The sequence below is a fragment of the Pterocles gutturalis genome, unplaced genomic scaffold (genome assembly GCF_000699245.1).
Source record: "Pterocles gutturalis isolate BGI_N339 unplaced genomic scaffold, ASM69924v1 scaffold6974, whole genome shotgun sequence".
Lineage (NCBI taxonomy): Eukaryota > Metazoa > Chordata > Aves > Pterocliformes > Pteroclidae > Pterocles > Pterocles gutturalis.
In genome coordinates this window covers 613-24,551 of record NW_010130537.1, presented here as the reverse complement: position 1 = coordinate 24,551, position 23,939 = coordinate 613, and the positions used below count along the sequence as shown (strand labels likewise).

Here is a 23,939-nt window from a genome sequence, read left to right as displayed (position 1 = left end):
TAAATGCTGAAGGGCCCTCCTAACTTTCCTATTTAAGGTTATCCTTCTATCCCACTACCTTTGGCTTTGTCCACTTCATCCCAGCAGCAACCAGCTGTGTGCAGAGGAACTGCTGGGTCAATAATTATCCATTCACGGGAGAACAATCCCTACCAGGAAAATGGTCATTTGGCTCCCTGGTCTTGTGTTGCCATTGATAAAGATTTACTGCTGCTGCCAGGGCAGCGGATCCTGGGTGTGGCCAGAGGAACAGGCAACCTAAGGAAGGGAAATCCATTTCTTCTGATTTCTTGTTCATGTGATCAGAATTTGTGTGTCCAAATGCATTAATATTCTATTCCTCTCTGAAATGCTTTGCCTTGCTCTGCCTTTCCCTTCTCCTGGCTCAATCACAAGTGGTGTCCTGCCCTTGTCCCTAGGCCAGTCATAACCACTGCTGCTTCTTCCTCTTTGATAACTGGTCTTCTCATCACAAAGCAGAAATAACATAAACATAAGCACAGCCATAAAATACAAATGAGGAGGATAATGTGGTTTCTGAATTCAGTGATAGTCATCAAGGCTATATTGGTAATATTATGGTGTTCTGTGTCTCAGTTGTTATGTAGCTACCATTAACTCTGGTGTTGAATATTATCCCTCTCCTGTAGTACAGGAGGGAATTTATGCCTAGACCTGTGCTATCACATCAATTTACAGTGTGTACATAGCCTGCCTCTCAGTTACTTGCACTCTGCATCCTCTAGTAAATTCAGCGAATGAACAAAAACCACAGGAGAATCGAGGTACCTGACTCCCCTACATGATGTATCTGTGCTGTGCTCCAAAGTAAAAGCAGAAAGTAGACGTGTTAATCTTTTCTGGAACTCAGTGCAATGTCTCTATCTTTAACCCTTTCTCTCCCCTGAGCAAAAAAGACCCCAATTAACAGATTCCTTGTTTGTTGACACGCTTCCACTTCCATTATGTTCCTTGTGTCCTGCTGAGACCAGAAGCAAAACTGTGACCAGCTCATGCTGGGTCAGTGACACCAGTACCACCAACAAGGGAACGTGAAGACGTACATGAAGAGCAGAGCGAACATCGATACGTTTTGTGATGGGCTGTTACGCAATGTCTGTAGGAGCTGGCACATGCAATTTCCCAGCGTGAAGGAGAAGACTATATCTGCACTTTTAAATAGCTGTACTATAACCTGTTAACTGTGGGACAGCACCCAAATTATGTCAAGACAATGATATTAGCTAATTAAATACCAGTATCAGCAACAGAGATTGCACAAGGAAGAGCCAAATTTTTTTTCTGCTGAAACGGGGTCAACAGCTAGAGAGACCTTGGGCTGATGGGACCTGGGTGTATTTTAAACACAACTGTGTAGTGTGGGAAATGCAGATAGCTGACTGTGGTTAACTGTCCCCAATTCAAGGAAGAATTGTGTCTTGGGTACTGGGCAGGGGGTCATCTGCAGCATATCCTCCTCTCCTGGACAGTCAGTGCTCTGGTGCAGAAGTGGCTTAAAGGAGTGACAAGTCCCAGCAGGCGCACACTGCATTCTCTGGGTTTCCCAGCCTTGAGAACAGTGAACTTAAACAGGACTGACACACACACACAAACGTGCTCCCTGAACCTTCTCCATGGGACACGATCACCATGGGAGCACAAGAAAGAACGAACATCTAACCCTTAGACCTTACATGGAGAAGGAAGAAACAGCCCCATTTGTGCAGAAGTAAATTGCAAAACAATTACACAGTGCAGGGGAAAAATTGCAGTAGTAGCCAGTAAGGAAGACTTCTCTTAATCATTCCGTATTAGCTCAGTGAATTGGAAAATTGTGGCAAGTCTGCCAGAGAATATACTGCCCAAACCTCCTATCAGCTGCCGAGCTACATAATATTTAGCTGCTTGGACAGGAAAATGCATTGCTTCCCATAAAGCGTGCCTCCCAGAGAATTACAGTCTCTTATTCGTCATGGCGAGGTGGGTGTGTGGGGGGAGAGGATTGGAAATAAATGCTACAAAAGCTCTCCATGGCAAGTAGGGAGTTAGTTTATCTCTTCAGCCTGGATATAAAACCCACAGCTGCGTGTGGAAACGAGGGTTATTTACGGTGCATCTTTTCGGATGAAAGCCTCCTAGAAGGGGTGAGGAAGGTGTTTCTTCTTCATCACAAGTCTGACCGTTGCCTTGTGTGGATATAGGAGGAATAAAAAGCGTGAGATCCTTGGAGAGGAAAAATAGTGTTTTCCAATGAGATGTCTTCCCAGAGCCACGCTGCCATATCTGCAGGGCTTTTCATGACGGTGCCATCGAGCCCTGAACAGATGCACCCAGGAAAAAGAATTGCTGCACGGCTCCAAAGCCATGAGAAGTTCAGGAGAGGAGCTTTCCAGCTGCTTGGACCAAGCTCTGACACCCACCTGCCCCTTTGTACATGCCAGTATATCCATCGGAGCCAGGTGTTATCTCTGCATTGCCAGCCGCAGCGGGTTCTCTCGTTGTACACCCCCACGGTAACTCAGAACCAGGGAATTTTGCAGAGCCAAGAGAAATCTCTCTTTCATACTTTCCCCACTGATATAAAAAAGAGAAATCAGCCCTTGGAGAGGAGGGAGCTTTATGGTCCACTGATTAAGAGCTCGCATCCACATTAATCCTAGTTTAATAATGACAATAACGATTCTGAGTTTCCCCTTCTGTTTGGGGAACCTCTACTTTAAGGTGAGAAGCTCAGAAATCAAGCATTTCCTTGAAGCAGTCTCAGTCCTGCTGGCCCAAAATGACTTCTCCTGCTGGCTTGCTGCTTTCACAGATGCTTGTCACTGGAGGAGCCAAGAGCGGAGCCTTGATTTTCTAACACCTCGTTGCATGTAACCACCAGATGAACCCGACTGTGAGAACTGGTCTGTGGGCACGATGAATAGTGCTGGTGTACAAGAAAAAGGAAGCTTTTGGCAGTTGCTCTTGACTTTGTGGGTGTTCTTGCTTGGGCTTTCTGCCTGGGCACCTTCAAGAGCATTCACGGTTCCTCCTTGCACTGTGTGTGTGATTGCAGAGATGAACCGCTGCCCAACTCATTGACGTATGAGGGGTCCCAGGCACAAAAAGGCTCCCCAGCCTTGCCACCTCTCGATAGTACCTTACGTCCAGGAGCAAACTCACCCAGCCCATGCACATGCAGCTGGGATTTGGATCTGAACAGCTGTAAACTCTGCACGTTGGAAAAAAAAGCCCATCGCCCGCACGGGGCTATGACCTGAAAGAGTCAAGCTCACACGCGTCTGTTTTATGGGAAAGCTATTCACTGTGTCTCTGCATCTGTGAGCTGGGAAACACGATGCTATATCTCATGGCAACTTACTCTTTAAAACTAGCCGAAGCATACTTGAAACGAGGTTTTTTCATTTTTTTTTAATATGCGAGACTGTAAGAGAGATATTTGATATTTAACTTTGCAGGAACTAAAAGAACGTCTTTAGCAATGCTTAGCTGGCTCCTCTCATGAGAGCAACTCCTAAAAAAGGTCTAAAAATCTTCTCTAGAAAATACCTGCCTTTAAAGAACAACTTCAGAAATGCTATTCTCGAACATAAAGAACCGAGCTTTTGTGGATGGTGAGGGACACGTAAGGGTAACTCACAGAGCTGGTGGAAGAGTGAGATTTGGGGAATACGCACAAAGGCATCGTCACTCTGCAGTCTTTGGATCTATTTGCACGGATTTCCCCCACCAGCCTGGTAAGAAGCAGCAGTAAACTGTAGCGGGAGAACCTGGAGCTCCCCCATCATTTCAGTGCAAGACTTCAGCTCCTTCCTGCTCCCAGGACATGGCACATCTGCTGCTGCTGCTGCTCTCCAGCAGCCCCGTGCTGGGTTTTCAGAGCTGCTAAGGGCAAATCAAAGGAGGGGGAATGGAGGTTGCACCCTCCTCTGTGCAAGGGAGGGGATGAGAAGAGGTGGTGCTGACCCACCACACCTGCTGATGCTTTCAGCTGCTTTTGCAGCACGGACACACCTGTGTGAGTGAGACCAAGATCTCCTGCTTCACTCCCTCCTCCTGTAGTTCTGTCTGTCTCTCCTGTATGGGCTGTGAAACTTCAGAACCTCTGGATCCCTGAGCCCAGCACATGGATATTGGAGGAGAAAAGAGCCCTGGGCACTGCCTGGTCCCCCAGCGGGGCTTGGGAGAGCAGGGATCCATGGACAGGTGTGAGCCCCCGCTGCAGCCCATGTCCCTCTCTGATGAACCCAGCACCCAGGAGGTGGGCACCAGGAAACTGAAGAGATTTTTGCTGCACCCCTTGAAGGACATATTTGGAAGATGTGCTGGGCTGTCTGAGCCCAAACCTTTCATGATCTGGCTGGGAAAGTCTTTGTGAGTCCTTAAACAACCCTCCTCTTCCTCCTGCTGGAAGCCATCACAGCACAGAGTGCCTGCTGCTTCTCAACACTTCACGTTCTTTGCTTTGTTGCTAATTTTTCCTTAGGCTTCCCCTGGGGCTATGTCTTGCCCAAGGAAAAGAGACAGCAGCAGCAGCCCTGCAGACACCAGGGAGAGCAGAGCAGATTGCACAGGTTTTCATAAGGCTCTTGCCTTCAGCTGGCAGAGGCAGCCCTCACCACGGTGGTGTTTGCGACCACATCTCAACCCAAAGCTGCTTCAGAGAGCTTTACTAGAGCTAAATCAGGCCAGATGAGCCTCATGGAGGTTTTTCCAGGGAGGCAAAATAGCTGCCTGCCTCCCCGAGTTTCTCTCTGCTCCATTTACTCAAGCTCTCCGAAGTTCAGCAGAATCCCTCAGCTCTTCTGAAATCAAACACCCAGGGACAAACCTAAGCAAAAGAAATTTCTCCTGTCCCAGGCTGTCACTCTGAGGGGTTTATTCCAGCAAGGAAGGCATTAGTCACTAATACCACCAGGTCTATGCGTACGTTTGGCTATTCCATGGAATATTTTCCGCGGTGCGTGCCCATCGTGGCTGTGTATCAGGAGGCTGAGGTGGCCACCAGCTAATGGAGGGTCTTTTGGGATGTCTGTACTCATGGAGAGCCCTTCTCTACCTACATGTGCATCCAACACAAATGCACACCCACCACCCACTGCTCTCCAGCTGCTGCCCAGGGAATGCCAACAGCATGGAAAGCCCAAGAGATCAGACCATGCTAGAGGAGGCAGAGGAATAATCCCACACCTGGCCTTTTTTTTCCCCAAAGTGCTGAACATTTTCCTTTACAAACACTCAAAACCCTTGCTCTGGTGGCTCCTGCATTCCTACCAGCCTCCCAGAGCCCACGTGGCTTCAAGGCTGCTCCTCCCAGGGCTGGGATGGGGCAGGGGCTGAGTGGAGAAATGATCAGAAAACACTTGAGAGGAAAATGTGGTTTCATTTCATTTCTAACATTTCACACCAAAGTGTCCACTTGATTCAGTGAAATCCACTTCAGAACAAGACTCTAAATGAATCACTTGGACTTTCTTATTTAGTTTCAGAAAGGCTGAAGTATTTTATTTTAGGTAGGTAGAACAGACAGTTACAATTTATCACTTTAATCCCTTTTATTTTTAACGTTGCTGTGCTGAAGTATTGATGGCATTTTATAATAACAAACTCACCTAATTTATACTAAATATACTAATTTAGTATACTAATTTATACTAAATATCCACTTAATGATATATGTGACCTATTTAATATCCTAGACCTATAGACCTATTTAATATCATATTTAATATAAACTCTTTATAATACATGAAGCCTAGTACAACACAACATAAAACCCTATAATATTATCATACAGTTTCATATTTTATGGTAGCAAAGAAGTAAAATGCAAACAAGCCCACCTCAGCGTTACCTTTTGTTCTGATTTATTTTTCATGCATCACAGCGCAAAACAAGAGGAATTGGGTCTGACCCACTTTGCAAAGCAGGTTTGGCTGGGCTGCGGTCCAGCAGGACAGGAACCCATGGCAAAGCAGCAGCAATTCCAAAAGAAGCCATCAGGCCAGGCTGTGAACGAACCTACCCCAGCTGGAAGATCTCGACTCAGAAGCACCATTTCCAAGGCCTGTCTAGACGGGGAAAATACAGAGCTGATTGCTCCTGGCTCAGCAGAGCTTTGCTGGCTCAGGTCTTGCTGGTGGGGGCACTGACAGCAAACCCTGCCTGGGGAAGGGTCCCCGTCCCACGCAGAGCTGGTCTGACAAACCCTTCTGGCTGCTCTCACCTGGGGAGATGAAGGGAACACGGCAATGCGGTCGTGTCCTACAGTCCCAGCTCAGGGGTGGAAAAAGGGATTTGGGTTTAAACTGTGTGTTAAGAGCATCTCTCTGAAGAAGTCTTGCTCAGCCGGTGGGGGATAGCGCACAGCACAGAGAGCCATAAATAATGCATCCATCCCTCCCGTGGAGTTTGCTTCAGCCTTGCATTCTCAGAGAGCCAGCAAATATTATTTTTCTCTTCTCTTTTGTGTTTCTGTTGAATGGTAGGTGGCTCTGGGAGAAGGGAGTGCTGTTCAGAGGTGTTGTGCTGATCCGCTTTTACACCTTCCTCCTCCTCTCCACTCCTCTTCGCTGCCTTCCCAAAAAGTCCGCGTACTCAAGCGCTGCCGGTGAGCGGTGTCAGATCAGCGACGCTGCCAAGTTCCCCCGCAGGGTTGCAGTTGCAGCTGGGTTTGGGAAATAGATTGGCTTAATGTGTTAAATTAAACACAGGTTTTAGAGCACGTAGCGAGCAGGGCAAACTCCAGCTCAGCAGTCATGGTGCCTGGGACCCCCACCTCCCAGGAAAATGAAGCAGAAGGATCTGGCTGCTGGGGAACGACAGGAGACAAAAGGTGAATTTCTCTCCAGGCTCATGGAAACACTCCCTGGGACTGCTAACAGGGGGATCCAAAACTCACAGCTGCTGAGCAGGTGCCTGAAATCATGATTCATTGGTGTCGCTTTCCGATTGCCAAAATGCTAAAGAGCTGCTCAGAACCTTGAACTGCTAATTATGTGCCTGAGACCTAAAAGGAGAGTCCAGGATGCCTTCATGCTATTGGAATAGTCCAGACTGAATTTCTGACAGACTATTAAAAAAAAAAAATAACATCTGGGTTTACTTAATGAGACACTGGAGTCTGAGTGGATAAATAGATTTTTGGGACCCAAAAGCTGTTAAAAAGGTGCTCGAGACCTGGTGCTTCTCCAAGCCCCTTTTTTGTTTTTTTTTCAAAGCAGTTTGAGAATTTGAACCTCCACTCCTATGTTTCTCTTGCACTGTCCTCTTCTCTGCGTCCATCCCTTCACGTGGGATTTGTGCCCCATGGGTTGTCCCAGCTGGATGCAGCATTTCTTCTGTGTTACAGCCACTGTCTGAACCACCTGGATCAGTAAATGGAGAGCAAATCTGTTAAAAGCCACTGTACGGATGGAGCGCTGTCGCACTGACACGTATTTCTTCTTCTCCAGAGCATCCTGAGATGACTTCAGCTCTACAGAGCCTGACCTACTTTCCAGCTGGGCTGATTTTGTCCGATCAGCAGCTGCATTTGGGGGCAAAGAGACAGAATTAAAAGCTTCTGCAGTCTGAATCCAGTTTCCTGGTCACAGGCTTGTGCTCCCAGCACGATTCAGAGCTGCTTGACTTTGGTGTCCGCTCTTCTGCCCGCTCCTTGCCTTTCCTGACACGTCCTGCCCAAGCACTCGCTGTAGCCTTGGCTTTCACAGCAAAGAGGAAAGGCAAGCAGCCTCTATTAGTCATTGCATCGTTTGCACAGCCGTCAAATGGGAGAAGTAATTAACTCGAACATGTTTGTCTACAGTAATTATGAATTTGCATTGCTCTCTCTATCAACAAAGTGGATGGGGCTCGCAACACTCTCTGAAGTATTCACATAGCCCATGTGTTCCTTTTTTTTGCCCGAGTCCTGGATCTTTAGAAGAATCACAGTCAGTCCTGGCTCTGTCTGTATCCTTTCTGGAGATCTGGGGCTCCTGGGGTGCTTCTCAAAGGTCACTCATCACCACGCAACCAACAGACCCTGGTTTGCTTCCAACGGACGATGGGAACAGTGGCCCAGATACAACCCTTGCAGTGGGAACAGAAGACGATGAGGAGCATCACTGCGGCAGTGACTGAGACCGTATTTGGATTTTAAGGGAATTTCAGCTGGGCCATGATTCTCCCTGGGATTTTCCACTGCATTGATGAGAGCTATTCCATCTGCATGGCTGCTGGGACTTTCCTGCAAGACTCCCATTCGCACCGCAGGCGATGTGCGTCTCTTAATATATCCGTGATTTGTTTCCGAGCTTGATTCCTCACCTTAGATTGTGTCAGAGGCTGCTGGGATGTGGGCTGGCTCTGCGCAGCATGTGTGCTTCCTGGAAAATGCTCCAGTGAACAAACGTTCATTAAAAAACAGCAAATGTGAATTATAACTGACTGCGCAAAGGTGCTGGTGAATTGACAACATACGCATATAGTCAGAGCAAATGATCTGGAACACAGCAGCGGGAGATGGAAAGCTCTCTCACACCCCGTTCTGACACGTATCTCGGGGTGATGCTGAGCTGCTGGTGAGGGCAGATCCTTCGCTTCTGTCCTGCTGCATTTTCACCAGCATGGACCTTCTACTGCTGACCAGGAGAGGCGATTTCAACATCCAAGGGAGCTCGAGCAAAGCCACCCCCTGCATCCAAACAGCTTTATGATACTTTGTACCAAGCAACCAGTGTGGGTTTATTTTTCAGTCTCCCTCCTTACTGCCTGCCTTAGTTAAGCAGAGCATCCCTCCTTTGCCAGCCGAGATCGAGCTGTCCTGATCTGTGGTTTGCATCAGGATAATCTCTCCGGAGATGGGTCGTAGGTGAATCTAGCAAAGCACCAAAGGGTTTCAGTAGTACAAGGCGTAACTGCAGCACAAAGTTATCCAAACTGCAGCTGTTCTCACTTTGAGTGGAGCCTTCGAGCACAAAATTTAGGATTCAGAAAGAGACAGACCAGGCTCAGAGCAAAATCCCAGTGCTGGCACTGAAACCAAGACAAAAGGAGGCTGAACTGCACATTCAGCACATGAATGGCATGTCCCAGGTTTGTTCAATAATATCCCCTAAGTCACCGGAAAGTCAGTCTTAATTAGTCCACATCTGGACCTTGGTTTGTCCTGAATTCCCGTGTCTCTTGATGCCAGCTCTCTCGCTCACTCTCCGCTCCCCTCAGCCATCGCAGTGCCTCGTCCGAGGGAGCTGGTTTGCAGTTGGAGCCTGGAACACAGCCCTGCCAGGCACTTGGACGGGGCTCCAGGTTTACCTGCGAGTGTTTCCATACAGCTCTAATTAATAGCAACAACAATCACTTTTTAACCGTGGGAGGGAAACCCCGGTGGGCAGAGCAAATATTTCTCTTAACTGCTACCATAACCTTGTCTCTCTAGGAAACCTGAGGGCAAACTTCCAAATTTCTTTCCTCTTTTGCAGTATATTCCGGGCGTGCGGCAGCCCTGCAGGGGAGCCAGGCTTTGTAATGGAAACACCGTGAGTGTGCTCCTGCTTATTTAGGGGATAATAGCCCAGGTGCTCCGTATCATGAGACAACAATCAGAGTTCCCTGGTGGATAAAATCAAGACCAACTAACTCACTTCTGCAGAGGGAGTGTATTATTGTCTTTTCAAATAAAGTTTCCATTTCTCTCTCTGTTGTATTATGAGTACCGGAAAGCTGTTGGTCAGAATCAATCTAGCCAACGCTTTCCCCTCTTTTTCTCCCTTGCTGCTCAGGATGGCTTAAAACAGAGAGAACACGATATTATTTGCAAACAATAGAGAGGAGAGACCATGTTTCTGATCCATTTTTGGATGATGTCTAATACAGCTGCATTCCAGGGGCTCACAAATGCTGTATCAATACAGATGATAAACAGAAATCCCACCGCATCTAGTGCCCTGATTTCAGTCATATTGGCCATTAGCAAAACCATCAGGACATTCTTACCACCCCTGGAAGGTAAAAACATCGAATAACACTCAGGGATGTCCCCCGCTTGACACTGACATGTAAATTTGAGAGACTGTCAACCCGCAGGGTGTCTTGCACTTGTGTTTGGGGTAGATGCTCCCAGCAAGCAGCATGAACACCCTCAGAACCGCTTCAGCCTCCACGTGGGATCCTCACCCAGCACTGGGCAGGGTGACCCACCCAAAGGACCTGCACCCTGATGGACCAAATATTAATATCTCCATCCAGACACAGGCAGGGTCCGAGTTAATAAAATTTCCAGATCTGACCAACTGTTGATTGAAATATTCCAATGATGACGAAACACAGGATTCACACTATGTGCCTCCAAGAATGGCAGGGCAAGAGCTTTCCATGTTTCTCCAGGTTTCCCAGGCATCCCACCACCTTGCTGAACACTGGTCGGGTGCATCTAACGCCCACAACCCACGTGTACACCCAATCCATTCCTTCAGTAGAGGAAAATTTTGGTGTGCATCAAATTGGAGAGGTGTTTGAACACAGCCTGCTGTTACTGGCAACCACATCATATAATCCCATCCACAAGGGATGATCCTGTTTTAAAACCTGCTAGGCTTTTTATCCCCATTATTCCTACCGAGCAGTTACTTCAACATTTCATTCCTTCAAGCATTGAAAAAAACCCGTTTCTAACTTCCGGCATAAAGTTATCTATGACCAATTTATACCATTTTCTCCAAAGCCAGCATCCTCATTCAGCTGAAATAGCTCCATTTCCCTCTCAGTGCTTATCCCCTTGGCGTATATTCTACCGACTTTGCCTTGCTAGCTTAAACAAGCTAAATTCTGATAATCTCCCCTCCTAGAACAGGTGCCTCTGTTCCTTAATCCTCCTCGTAGCCTCTCTGTACCTGTTCCAGTTGGGGTTTGGCTGCTATGAACACATGAGACTGTTCACTCTGCGCTGGCATTTACCACGGCTTCCTCCAGCGGCATTAACACATCCTGATCTCTGTAACAAATAGCTTTGTAAAGATCCTTGGCAAGGTATATAAAGTTAAAGTAACCACTTAATTAAAAAAAAAAATCAGGACCTCTGCCTTGTCATTTACATGGTAATTTACATATTTGCACAAAAACTCTCAGGTGTGGGCTGCTCTGAGCCACTGCAGGTATCACTGGGATTGTCATGTGCAAAATAAACAGGCAAGAGTGGAGCACTAGGAAGGGCTTTGCTCAGTGATGTCTGACATCTGTGATCTTCAAAAAAATTTTTTTTGAATGCTCCATGCATGATGGCACAATCTTTCCTTACACTGCAGCATCCACAGCCCCTGCTGAAGGTTCATCCAGCCCCCAGGGAGGACGAAGCTTTGCAGGATCAATGAGAAGAGCCACCAGTTGGCGTGGAGGCAGATGATGGTTTCATGGAGGCCGGTTTGGCTCCCTGCTATCAGCTCCAAAACGCTGTCGTAGACGTAACTCCACAAACCAAGAGAAACCTCCTCTCCGGAGCCAAGCCTGAGCCACTCCACGTGGCTCCTGCAGAGGAATTTGGTTTCTGAAGAGGAAAGCTTTTACATGGCACTCTGAGGTCTTAAATATTATTGTTCCCTGTTGAGTGTGGGTTAAGGGAGGAAAACAGTGGTACTTTTCTCTTTGGCTCTTTTGCAGATCTCATAAAGGCATATAAAAACAATAATGAGCCACTCCACCACTTCAAGCAGTCAGGCAATGATGAATGAGACCCACTAAAGCACTTTTGTCTTTGCCAAGGGCACTCTGGATTATGCTTGAACCTGTTTTAACCTTAGCACTTAACCTCCTTTTCCACAAAGTTGCCATTGCATGACAACAAGCGTGATGGAGCTCAAAATAACAAGGCAAAGGAATGGTTCCCTGAGAGGAAAGGAGTATTTACTTCACAGTTGGGGCTGGGTTTTTAAGAAGTGCAATTTATCTACTTGCTAAATCTGAGAATTTTAAAGAAACAGGAAGATAATTCTGTGTTACCAGTAAAGGAAGGAGGAAAGCTATGAAATTCAGCATGGAAGTATTTTTTTAATGACAGTCTGGCATGAAAGATATGTGAGTAGAGCTAAGTGTTATTTCCAGCCACAGAGGCTCAGAGAAATGTCCCTCACTGAAAATCAACTTTCCTGGAGTCAAGATCACACAGGCAGCAGAGCAGGCAGTTGACAGGGTTGGGAGAACAACTTTATCAGCTGTGACCATGAGACATTCTTCTGCTCACGCTTTTCCACGCCCATCTGTGCTGCACAAAGTGATACGGTTTGTAGAGACCCCAAAAGGAACTGGCACCAAAGCACAGAGCCCCGGTTCCCAAAGGTGCATCCATGTGATGCTGCTCTTGGGGGTCCCATTCCTGCATCCCTGGAAGATGTGGTAACTCAAGCAAAAGCTTGATCTTGATACTACTGTGCTGTGTCTTGCTTTTTTTGCGTGGAGCAGGGGAATACACATTCCTCTTCATCCTTGGACTCAGCCAAAGACCTTCATGTTGATTCCACCAGCAGAAGCTCTCCCCAGCTCACAGCCACCAGCATGCCCATCACACCCACTGCAAGTTGGCCCAAAGGACCAAAGGCACATCTGACACCTCCCTGGTGCCTGCAAGAAGCGAGCTGAACCAGCATGGTCCCTAGGGAATATCCTCTGCGGCAGCCCCTTGCCTGCCTACAGCAGAGACAGCAGCCTCCCTGACCCCCCAGCCCAGGCACTGTGAACAGCAGGCTCCCATTCCCCCCCTTGCCTTCCTCTCCCAGTTTGCACTGGGTAGGTAGAAAAACCCAGTGTGGAGTTACTGGAAACTGTCTCTCAACTCAGGAGCAAGACACAAGAGAAACCTCCCCTGCAGGGCTGCCCAGCTGGAGATCTTGGATCATGGGTTTCCCTGCGAGTAGCAAGAGTCGTATGGATAAAACTGGGGTTTGGGGCATCGTTGGTGTAATAAGTGATAAAAAAATCATCATCTGCATCACTGAATCATGGCCATCCTTAACAATCCAGTGAGACAGGAGCCAACGTTGGGACAGAAAACCATCCCATTGATGTGGCCTGAGGGGACCCCTGGCCACACACCCAGTAGCTGGAAAATCTCAAGCCTGGATGTGTCTGGAGAGAAAACAAAGAGGAATTATCCCAAGTGGAACCACAAAATACTGCAGGGACACGGAGCTGGCTGGGCACACAGCTTTGAGGAGGGGCAGAACGGAGGTTTTCTTAGCAAAGAAGCTGCATGCTCTTTTCTGGTTTTATTGTGTTTAATGAAAGTGTGTCTGTCTTTTTTGAAAGACAAGTGCAATTACAAGAACATACCCGACTCACACATTTATTTCTCCTGGTAGAAAGAAGTGTGTAAGGCCCAGAATACACAAGCTGAAAGGGCTAACAACAACGGTGTTAACAATTCGCTCACACCTCTTCCCCAGCTTCCAAGATTACTTTGCAAATGGAGACGGCGTACGTACCTGCCTGATTTGCAAGAAAATAAATGCACAACACATTTCCCTATCCCTGGTGACTAAATTGTCCTTGCTTGATCTCTAGAAATAGTTTGCCACATGAATTTACCCATGGCAGCTGCACTTTCCTATAACCCCCTGCCAGGGCTAACGTTACAGATTGTTTTGAAACGTGGGGGGGAAAATATTCTGCAATTAATTATATCAACAAACAGCCGATGGCACATGAAATGAAGGAGCAATCTCAGGCTTCAAAATACCATTCCACATTTAACAGCATTCCAAAGTGGAAGGGAGGCAGACGTTTTACTTAGGGATGCTGTTTAGCCTGCAGGCGCTTGCAGAAGCTATCTGGGGTTTGCAGAGCTGGGAGTAGCTGTGGATGCTCAGGTACACTGTGTACCTGACTTGCAAATATAGTAAGCAAGGCTATGAAAATGTTTTATGTGTGAAGACATTGGTAGAAAAATCTGTTTGGTTTTAATTCCTTCCAAACAGGAACGACGGATATTCTCATCTCTGCACAAAATCACAACCCATGTCATTCTCCAAGGCAGGCTAAAACAAATCCCCTCCCTTATTTAATTTTTAATCAATTTTTAAAATAAATGTTTAATAATCAACATAAACCAGGAAGACATTCCTTGCCCCAAGGCACCAACAATTTTATCATCAATCTGAATGGATGAAGGGTGGTCTGGTCCCTGGGGGAAGGCGTGCAGGGCAGCTCCCATCCATCCCATCTGTCCCTGTGCATGCCATGGGGCAAGATATCAGCGCTGCTGCTTTCAACGCAAGGAAATTCGCTGCTGGCTCACTCTGTATTGAGTGCAAGAGCTAACCACCATGGATGTACTGGGACCAAACGGGTAACCAGGGTGTTGAGGTGATATGGCAGTATTTCTGCTCACAGCCTCCTGCTCGCGGGGTGGAGCAGGGGGCACAAGAGGAGTGAGGCTGGAAGGCTCCATACAGGAGCTCTTTGCCTTTTCCCACCTCTTTCGGAGAGCCATGAGCCACAAGTGCAAAGAAGTCACACCAGGATGGTTGGGGACTGATCAGAATGGCAGAGCCCAGCAAGAGAAGGTGGTGAAATGGTTTAAACTCTTTTCCTGCCCTTTCCCAAGGTCTGGAGGGAAGAATGAGATTCATGCCATATGTCTGGGCCTTAGCTTAAAAATAGAAGGATGTCTCTGGTCTTCTAGTCCCTCTTCCGCATTCCCATCTCTGTTCGGAGAGATGGGGGGTGGGCATTTACTGCGTAAACCACCCAGCACCATGAGGCTCTGGTCCCCCCTAAATCCTCCATATTGTACGTACAGCACTGTATTCCAAAGCCATGCCTCAATAATAAACCAGCAGGAGCTTCTCTGACTTTCTGGTCAAAACACGGTCATTAAAAAATCAGGATGCAGCACCTGTGCTCCCAGCAGTGAGAGCCCAGCAGGTGGATTCAGGCGTATATAGGTAGACACACATGTGTGCATGTTGAATTACCCACACGTTCAACAGACGAGAAGCCCTTGAGCGAGCAAGAGGGGAAGTGCATGCTTTACATGACCTATGAACAACCAAATCCACTACAAAGCAAGTTGTTCTTGAAACAGAAGAATTAATGAAGCTTGTTTTCATAAGGATGAGGATATTTTGTCATCTAACCTCTCCCTGCTCTGTCCCAGGTCCCTTAGGATTCACACCAGGTAAAAGCAGAATAAGAGCAGCTAACACCCCCCACATCCACGTTCCTACCTTTGCACACACACAGATCTACCACTGGGTTGTTTCTCCATGTCCCATGGGTAACGCAGCCCTGTGCATAGTGACTTTTTTCTCTGTTGTGCTGTCTGTACTGTCAGAAAAGTGCAAGCTCTCTTGTTACTGCCAGGCTGCTTCTGGAGAAAGTGGGGCACGTATGCTTGTTGGACAGCTGGTCGCTGTCAGACAAAATGCGTAAAACCATCACTGACCCTGTTTGTCCTCGGTGGACTTGAGTTTGGAACTCTCTCTGCTGCTAGTTTTCATGAAACTTGCAGAAACAAAATATTTTGGAGACTTCTCCTGCTCTTTCAAATGGAGGGAAAATTGCTGAAACCTTCCATTATAAGGAAATGGAGTTAAAAGTGAACCATCCCCAGAAAGTTCGGAGGATGGTCTATCAGAAAGCATCTTGCTCTGAAACCTGCCCTTTGAAAGACAGGACTCATCTGAAAGCAGTTTATGAAATCCCCCTATTCAGGGAAAGCCAGATAGGAGTCTATAACTCAGGGTTCACCCTTACTGACATCAGATGACTCCAGGTTTTGCCTCAAAACCCTTGTAACATGGAGCCTGGGTCGCACCTGGTCTGCAAGTGTGAGATGTGGAGACTGCACGTGGTGGAAGGTTCCCCAGCTCTGGGTGACTTTTGCCGTTGCTTAATTCAGAACTAGCTGAAAATCAGAACATCCATTTAGTGAGATATACCAGGGTTTCGAGATTTTCTTTTGCTCGGAGATTTATTATTTATTAATTTCATGGAAAATGGAAATGCTTTACGACAAAAAGCTTTCATTTTTCTCATGGGAAATCTCATCCCAGTCAGTGTAACTTTAGGAAAGCAATATTTTGCATTCAGAAAATATTTTCTCATGGAAAGTTTTAGATGGAAATGTTCAGACCAATCCCAGGCTCATCAATCTGTGGTTCATAAACCCATGCTTGCTTCTGATCAGAATTTGTTTTTCTTTGAGCCAGCCCCAGGGCTCTGCTTCCTGATGCCATAAACACAGTTTTCTCCCATTTCTGCCTCACTTTCCCTCTTCCTCTGTTGCTCTCCCCTCTTCCCTCTCTCCCCCTCATTTAACCTGCAGCTTCACACCCTGCACAGCACCTGGAGACACACAACACAGATGGAGAACAAGGAGCTGACACAGCTCAACCTGACACGACACGCCAGCAGAAGCAGAGACGTAACACAAGTTTCTGAACACTACTGAACATACCCAGAAAAGAACAGTTTTCAGAAACTTTAGAGTCCTATAGGCACTAGAGGAGACCCTTGCACATTTTTCTAGTATCATGCATGATCACTATAGAATAATCCTTGCCCTCTTGATCTGTTTTTCCCCGGAGAGATGCAGACGTCCAGAGATATCATCACAGGACTGACCTTTAAGGGTCTGTTTGTACTACTGGTAATGAGAAGAGAATGGTTTTTCCAGGGATGGATGCAATTGTGGGGGCTAACCGCATGATCTCACTCTCATTAATGTCTTCAGGAGGCAAACTCCACTGGGGCTCGATCGAAATAGGATGGGTTTGTCAGCCTGGGACGTGCTTTTTCCCCCAGCTCATCCTTAGCAGCCGCCTGTACCATTGCACCTTCGCACTCACGGCGTCCCTCCGCTGTCACTCGTGTCCCTGTACGTGCACCCTGCAAGGAGCTCGCTGTAGTTGGTGTAGAGCAGCGAACAGCACTCGTGTGAATTCAGCTGCAATCTGTTGTCATTGCCTTGACAGAAACAAATTCATTTGTTGTTCATGTGGATGTCACAGGTATTTTGGGAGATGCTCCATCATAATTTAGCATTAGTTAATGGCCAGTTAGAGTGTTCCTGGAGCATCTGTGGAAGGGATGGTGGCTGTGGGATTCATGGCCAGAGTGGACTACAACAAATGTAGTTCAATTGACAAGCATGAAGCTCAACATCTGGCACAGCAGCTCCTTGTCTTAGTGAGGGCGTGATCTCCACACCGTGTCTGGTCATGCTACTCATGAAAACTAGCTCAATGTTTTACATAAAGATTGGTTTAGATGGGAATATTGTTGAGAAGCTACCATAGCTGTGGTTTTCACAAAACCTTCCGGGAAAATATTTTGTTTATTTTAATTAAAAAAGGAAGAATCCCCCAACAACAAATGCTTCAAAGAAAAAAAATCAATATACCAGGACTGTGTGACTGCAGCAACCAGCCATCACCTCCCTAGCAAAAGAGAAGACACCATGTTACATTCTGGGAGATATAATCCACCCAGAGGAAAATGGGAGTATGATGAACGGAGGTGCAAGAAGCCCCACTCAGAGGTACTTCCAGTGCAGAAGAAAGCCTCATGCAATTCCCAGGAAAATTTTGATAAAGCCTTGCAGCCCTCGAACATCTCCTCTGCCCTTGCAACCCTAATGACATCCTTCTCGCTCAGCATTTCTCCTCCAAGGGCGACATTTGCATTTCACTTCAGCTCCAGATGCTGTTTTGAGTGCAAATCCCTCGGCAGTGTGGTGCGGATGGAGGGACAGAGGAGCTCTCACTTGGCCTCCTGATGGATCATTGTGATGAATGGGAATCACTTAGAAGACAAGAGTGGTTCTTGCCCTCCCTCAGATGAAGCGGCCAGGTGCACGGCGTCAGCCGAGGCCATGGGCAAGGGAAGGCTGAGCCCACAGCTGGCTCTTACACACAGAAGTGTTTTGACTTTGCTCCTCCAGGGCCCTCCCTGCGCTTCGTCTCCCTTCGCACTCAAACCCTTCTGATCTCCAGCTGTCTCTGATACCTTGGCTGTGCTCGTTTCTGAACCATCTCAGACCTTTAGATTGTTTCCCACCTCAAACAACCCTAGTGAGGGAGGGGAGTGTGCCTGGTCAAGAAACAGCTCAAACCAGAACACAAGACAGACCTTGTAAAAGAAAATAAGGGAAAAGTTTATCTTCATGCTGCTCAGGTCTTGAGTCCGACCAATGTCTCAAACATGGATCATCCACGTCCCAAGTAAATGACCTAAAGCCACACTTCTGAATTTTCTGTCCTATGAGATTTGTTTCACCCAGTGTGAATACTTGCAGTATTAAAGGACTTAAAATTGGGTTTGCCCTGAGAAGACCCCACTGAAGTTCTCCTCTTCACTAGATTTTAACTCCAGTAACCGTTCGAGACCCAGAAAGTTTTTTTAATTAACTGATGTTCATCCCAGCTGGCATCCTCCCATGAAACTCTGGTGAAGTTCAGAACATCATCTTACCGTTTTGTAATAAATGAAAGAAACACAAACCCCACCAGCTCCATGGGGAAGCACCAGCACACTCGTTTTACAGTTAAACACTTAAGGGACAGAGAAACTTAATCCAGGCAAACGCTGGGTAGAATGATGGTCTGCATTTCTCAAGGGCATGGTCAGCCAGATACATGATCCAGGAACAATCCACCTCATTTTAGACATTTAACCAAGACACCAACAACAGCAACACAATAACCCTGCACCCCCTCCTGTGCCCATGCCCTGAACTCAACAGCACGTGCAAACTCAAGATGGTATAACGCAGACCGGGAAGGCTGCACAACGATTTGGTCTCCTACTGCAAGAACTACCTCTTTGTGTAAAAGGTATCACAGAATTGCAGATCTCATTGTGGCATCTCAGGTTCTGGGGCAAACTTTGGAGAAAGTCCTGGTTTTCCAGAAAAATTGTTAAATAGAAAGAAGTAATGTTTTTATGACTCAAGCAACCACCATCCTGATTTTTCTTTTATTGAGGAAGTGGAAGTTGTATAATAGGAGATGAGAATGGACTAATCAGTCTATAAAGCAAAAGCTGTTTACTAAACACTGGCCTCATGGGCACACCAGAAAGAATGGGAGAAGAAAAATGTACGGAGAAAGACAGATAGATTGACAAAAACTTGTGTCTCAAAATAGAAATATTCACACAAGATGCTCTCCATTATGCGGGCACTGCCTGTCAGTAAGAATGTGTATTGAAAATAAATGAGTTATATCCTTCGCTTGTCATGGCCACTGAAAATAAATAGACATCCGGCAACAAAGGCGTAGCAGGCACAAGCGAAGTTCTTGTGTTCCCTCGGAGATGAGCTGGATGGGTGAGGAAGCACACGCCGCACTTTCCATTGAGCAAATGACCCGACTGAAAACTCTGCTCACGCACCGGCGCGCACACCCGCGGCCATCGTCTGAGAATGTCTGCCAGGGCTGGGGCTCGTCTTCTCAGCAAGGTGGGACTGAGACAGCCCCTTCCCCTGCTGCTCGCGTTCTCAGAACCTACACCCAGGTCATCCCATCAGTTACTCCACCTTTCCCCATGGGCTGAAGGGGTTTTCACAGACTTTTCTCCCCTGTTGCTCCATGCATTTGCTGTCCCACATACAAAAATTTCCTGCAAGGCTCCACTGCTCAGTTCATCCCATGCTGGAACAGCAAAGGACCATGAGCCATGCCAACAGGAAAGAGGCTTTGCTCCAGCACACCCACAGACATACCCAGAAAATCACAGCGGTGCCTCTGGGGCTGACGAGCCACAGCTTTACCACGCTCAGCAGCAGTAGGATGGGAAGACCTTAATGTCATGTCGAGCAGCATGAGCACAGCTCCTCCAGAAAAATGCCATCTGCGAGGTCATTTTCATCTGAGACCTCCTGGGAAGAGCAATGCACACAAAAAAAAAAAAGGAGGGGATTTCCTCGGCTGCTGCTGTTTTCAGGCTTCCCTCCTCCAAATACTCCAAGGGAATGGGTCTGCTAAAGCATGTTCTGCCAATTTTCTGTTCTTCATTGCTCTGCCTACAGCAGAGGTCTGCATTATCTTATCTGCTGCTCAGGGATTTGCGATGCCAGCTCAGGAATCAGCACATATTCTGCCAAGACCTTGCTGGTCCCTTTGGATGTATCTCTGCAGAGAAGCTTGGGGGACTCGCTCCTCTGAGCCGACCACAGTGGGGGGAAATGCCATCTGAGAGGAGTTAGACATTATCCTGGGGAGAAGGAACAGAGAGTGAAGGGAAGGAACAGCTCAAATCAAAATAAAGCAGCGACAGAGAACTGAACCAGGGAAGGGGGGGAGGAAGGAGGTAAAGTCACATTTTCAAAGTGCCAGGACGCTGCCATTGCAGCTTCTGCTTTCCCACGTGGCAAAAGCAGCGTGTGCTCTGTTCAGGGGACACCTGCACACACCATGCACACGTGTCTGCATCCAAAGGGACGGCTGAGCAGCTGGCAATACTGCCCTAACTTCTTTAGCAGCACCCTATTGCAGAATTAACTGCTTTGGTGCAGCCTCCTGCTGCAAAACTCCTGCCTCTTCGGCTCATCGATGCATGAATTTGGGGAGTACGGAAAAAGAGCCGGAGTTCTTCACCATGATGACGTGTTACAAAACTGCTCTGGGATTTACACCCTGTTTCCTGACAGGAAAGAAATCAGGCTCCAGTGATGATGCTTCTCCTCTTTTTGCGACCTGTAATCCAGCAGAATGGATGGGATGTCACGGAGCCGATATGCATGGTTGCAACAGGTTGCTGGTGATTAAATGCAAAATTCATCCCAGACATGAGGTTCTGATTCAGCCTGGAGGCAGTTCAAAGACCTTTATGGCACGCTCCCCGTGGAAAGACCTACTCAGCGTTCCAGCAGACAGTTTTTTGCTGCCTTTTATCTTTGAGAGGTAAAGTCTGTAAGGAAAGCAGGGTCATGGAGTCCCTTTTGAGTACAGGTCCCTGGGTTTCCATAGCCTGAGGGACCGCCTGGAGTCAGTGAGATGGAAACACCCGCCTCTGCTGGAAAGGCACAAAGGCAACACAGGGAGGATCTTGTCTCCTGGGTCATCTAGGAGCCACTTTGCAGAATGGACTGAAGGATTTCCCTGCCCTGTTGCGGAGTCTCGCCAGTACTTTGACAAGGACAAGCACTGTCAGGCTGTAATATCCGATCTGTTTCCAGCTGGCCCTAACCTGTTCTAGCAGAGCAAGGATTTATTCAGCAGACAGGGAATGTTTAGTCTTTCTGGAAGTGACTGTATCCCTCATGGGAAAAAAAAAAAAAATCATTGTTTCAGAAGCAGCTAGATCAAAAAACTAACTGGGTGGGGAGATGACACCCCATCACGTCCCAGGGAGGCTGTCAGGAGCTCCCGTCTTGTCTGAGAACAGGACGTGCTTTTTAAAGTCCTGCAGATGTTTTGAATGTGCTGTTTGCTCATTGGCTTTGAGGCTTGTGCTTTTTTCTGGTGTTTATTGTGTTATTGGGAAGCCCGATGGGCAAAATCGTTCCTCTCCCCACACCCTTGCTATGGTAGGGGGGGGTCTGTCCATCCTGTTGGGATCTATCCTCACTCCCCAACTCTTCTGACCCCTGGGCTTTTGCATCTGTTTCTCCTTTCTATCCCATTCTCCTGACTTAGTCACACTTGGCTTTTCCTGAGCAAGCTCTTCTCCCAGTGACTCTCTTGATACCTTCCTACAACTCTCATGGCCCAACCTCTGCCCGAGGAGCAGAAGCACAGGAGCGGTTTGCCTGGAGATCCAGTTAGAAATGGGCATCAGGCAATAACTGAGGCATAAAATTATATTTTCCTGCTCAGATGTTTAAAGAGAGCACAGTTCAGGTGATGGCAATGACTTTCTAGTACGAGTCAGTTGCGCTCATTTGCTGGGAGATCCAAAAGCAGCAGAAACACAAAATATTCCCTTCTCCTAAACACACACAAAAATCCTGCCGACAAACCAGACCATCACGAAACCTGTTACGGCACCTGCCTGTCTGCAGGACAGGGAGCGCTGAGCAGAGCAAGCAGCATCAGCATCGCTCCCAGAGAAAGAACCATCTGCAAGCTGCAGCACTGCTGACTCCAGGATTACCGATCCCCCCAGCCAGCTGAATCGGTGCAAAGGGACCGGCCAGTGTGGCCCCAGAGCAAAGTACAGCTTAGCCCCGTCCCCAGCCCGCACACCCACATCTCTGCCAGGACAGGACTGAAACCCCCAGCCTGGGGGAAGCAGAACCCCTCTGCAGCCCCTCGCCCACCCTCACCTGCCCCAGCCGCACACTGGGCACATCACTTCTTCCAGGCAACCTACTTTTTATTTTAAGCTGATGCTTTTTGCCAGCTGAACTACCCAGGCCAGCTTGCTCTGCCATCAGTGTCATCCAAAAGCTGTGAACTGAGCAGCGTCTGAGTCCTTCGGTATCCTCAGGCTACCAAGCTTGCTCTACCTCCCCCCCAGCCTAAGAGCAAACTGGGCTCAGAGCAGACCTGATTGCTTTTCCTCTTCCTCTTTTTTACCCCCCTTCTCTCTAACACAGCACCAGCAAAGGACCCAGCTGCTGCCCACACTGCTCAGCAAACCAGAATTTATGAGCCACGAACACCAGGTAGAAGCAGAAAAATTTCCCCTTCCAAGATTTCAGCAAGGCTACAAACACCCCGGGGAAACACAACCAGCTGATGGACATCACTCAGACCGTCCCCGAACACCTGCCTTTCTTCCTGGCCTCTTTCCAGCCCTGTCTGCTCTCTCCAGCTGGCCAACATTCAGTGGCCATTGCAGGAGACCTCCAAGCCCCCTCTGATGCTCAGCAGGACCCATCTGACACCAAGCAGCCGCCTGGGTGCTGTGGGCAGGATGGAGGCTGGACCTGCTGCAAGACTCATGCAGGGTTGGCCCCACATAACCCCCTCATCAGGACTCCAGAAAACAAACTTCAACTCAACAGGCTGCTCCTCCTCCTCCTCCTCTGCCATGCCGGAGCCCAGCAGACACCATTCCCCCATCGCACCATGCCCACACGGGTTGGCCAGTGACCTCCTGGTCCTGCAACACCATCAGCATCCACACACCCAGAGAAGAGAAAAAGCAGAGTGTCTGCTCATACTCACAGTTTTGAAGTCCTCATGGTTGCACTCTTGGCCTTTGAATTTGCAGTACAGCATCATATCCTTCAGGTCGTGGCCGACCCGTGCCAGGAACTCCTGCATGTTGAAAACTTTTGGTTTATACTGCTTGAAGTTGGCCTTTTCTTGGAGGATGGCTAAGACGGTTGGGTCAGCCAGGTGAGGGTTGGGGATCTGCAGGTTGACATCCAGCAGAGCCAGGAGCTCCCCAGCGTGGTAAAGGTCGTTGGTGGTGAGCCGGGAAAAGCGAAACTCGTTGAGGTTACAGATGGTGACAGCGGGGAAGACCAGGCTGTGTGCCACCACCTCGTCCACTTTGGTCACGTGCTGGTAGGAGAAGTAGAAAGCCACCCGGTCGGAACTCTCAACTAGGAGGAGACCCAACGAACCCACAAAGGCCAAGGTCCAGAGCAAGCGCCGGATGGTCACTGGCCCGTAGACAAAGACGTGACGGATCCCGTGGAGCGTGGAGGTGTTGGCAAAAATCTGGATGCTCGAAGGCTGGAGGCTGCCCATGCTGCCCTCGCTGGTGCTGTCCTTCAGATCCATCGGGGAGAGTTAGTTAAATCTTGGCACTGCTTTTTGGGTCAGTCTGGAGCTGGAACTGGGATCCAGCTCTCTCCCCTCCCCTCTGGAAAGTAATTAAACCCTTTTAGGGGCGGGTGAGAGGAGGAGAGTCTCAGGCCAGCTGCTGGGAGTTTATCCCACGAGCTCAGCCGTAGCGTCGCAGGGGTAAATATTTATACAAAAATCCATTCAAACTCTCGCTCTTGATTTCCTCGGCACGATAAGAAGGGCTGGTTTTATTTAGGGAGACACCAAGGTGATGTGGAAGAG

At 48.0% G+C, this 23,939-nt stretch overlaps 1 pseudogene; it reads right to left on the bottom strand.

Moving 5' to 3' along the window:
- Positions 1-23,087: 23,087 nt before the first annotated feature.
- On the bottom strand, positions 23,088-23,819 carry LOC104466732 (annotated as a pseudogene).
- Positions 23,820-23,939: the final 120 nt, after the last annotated feature.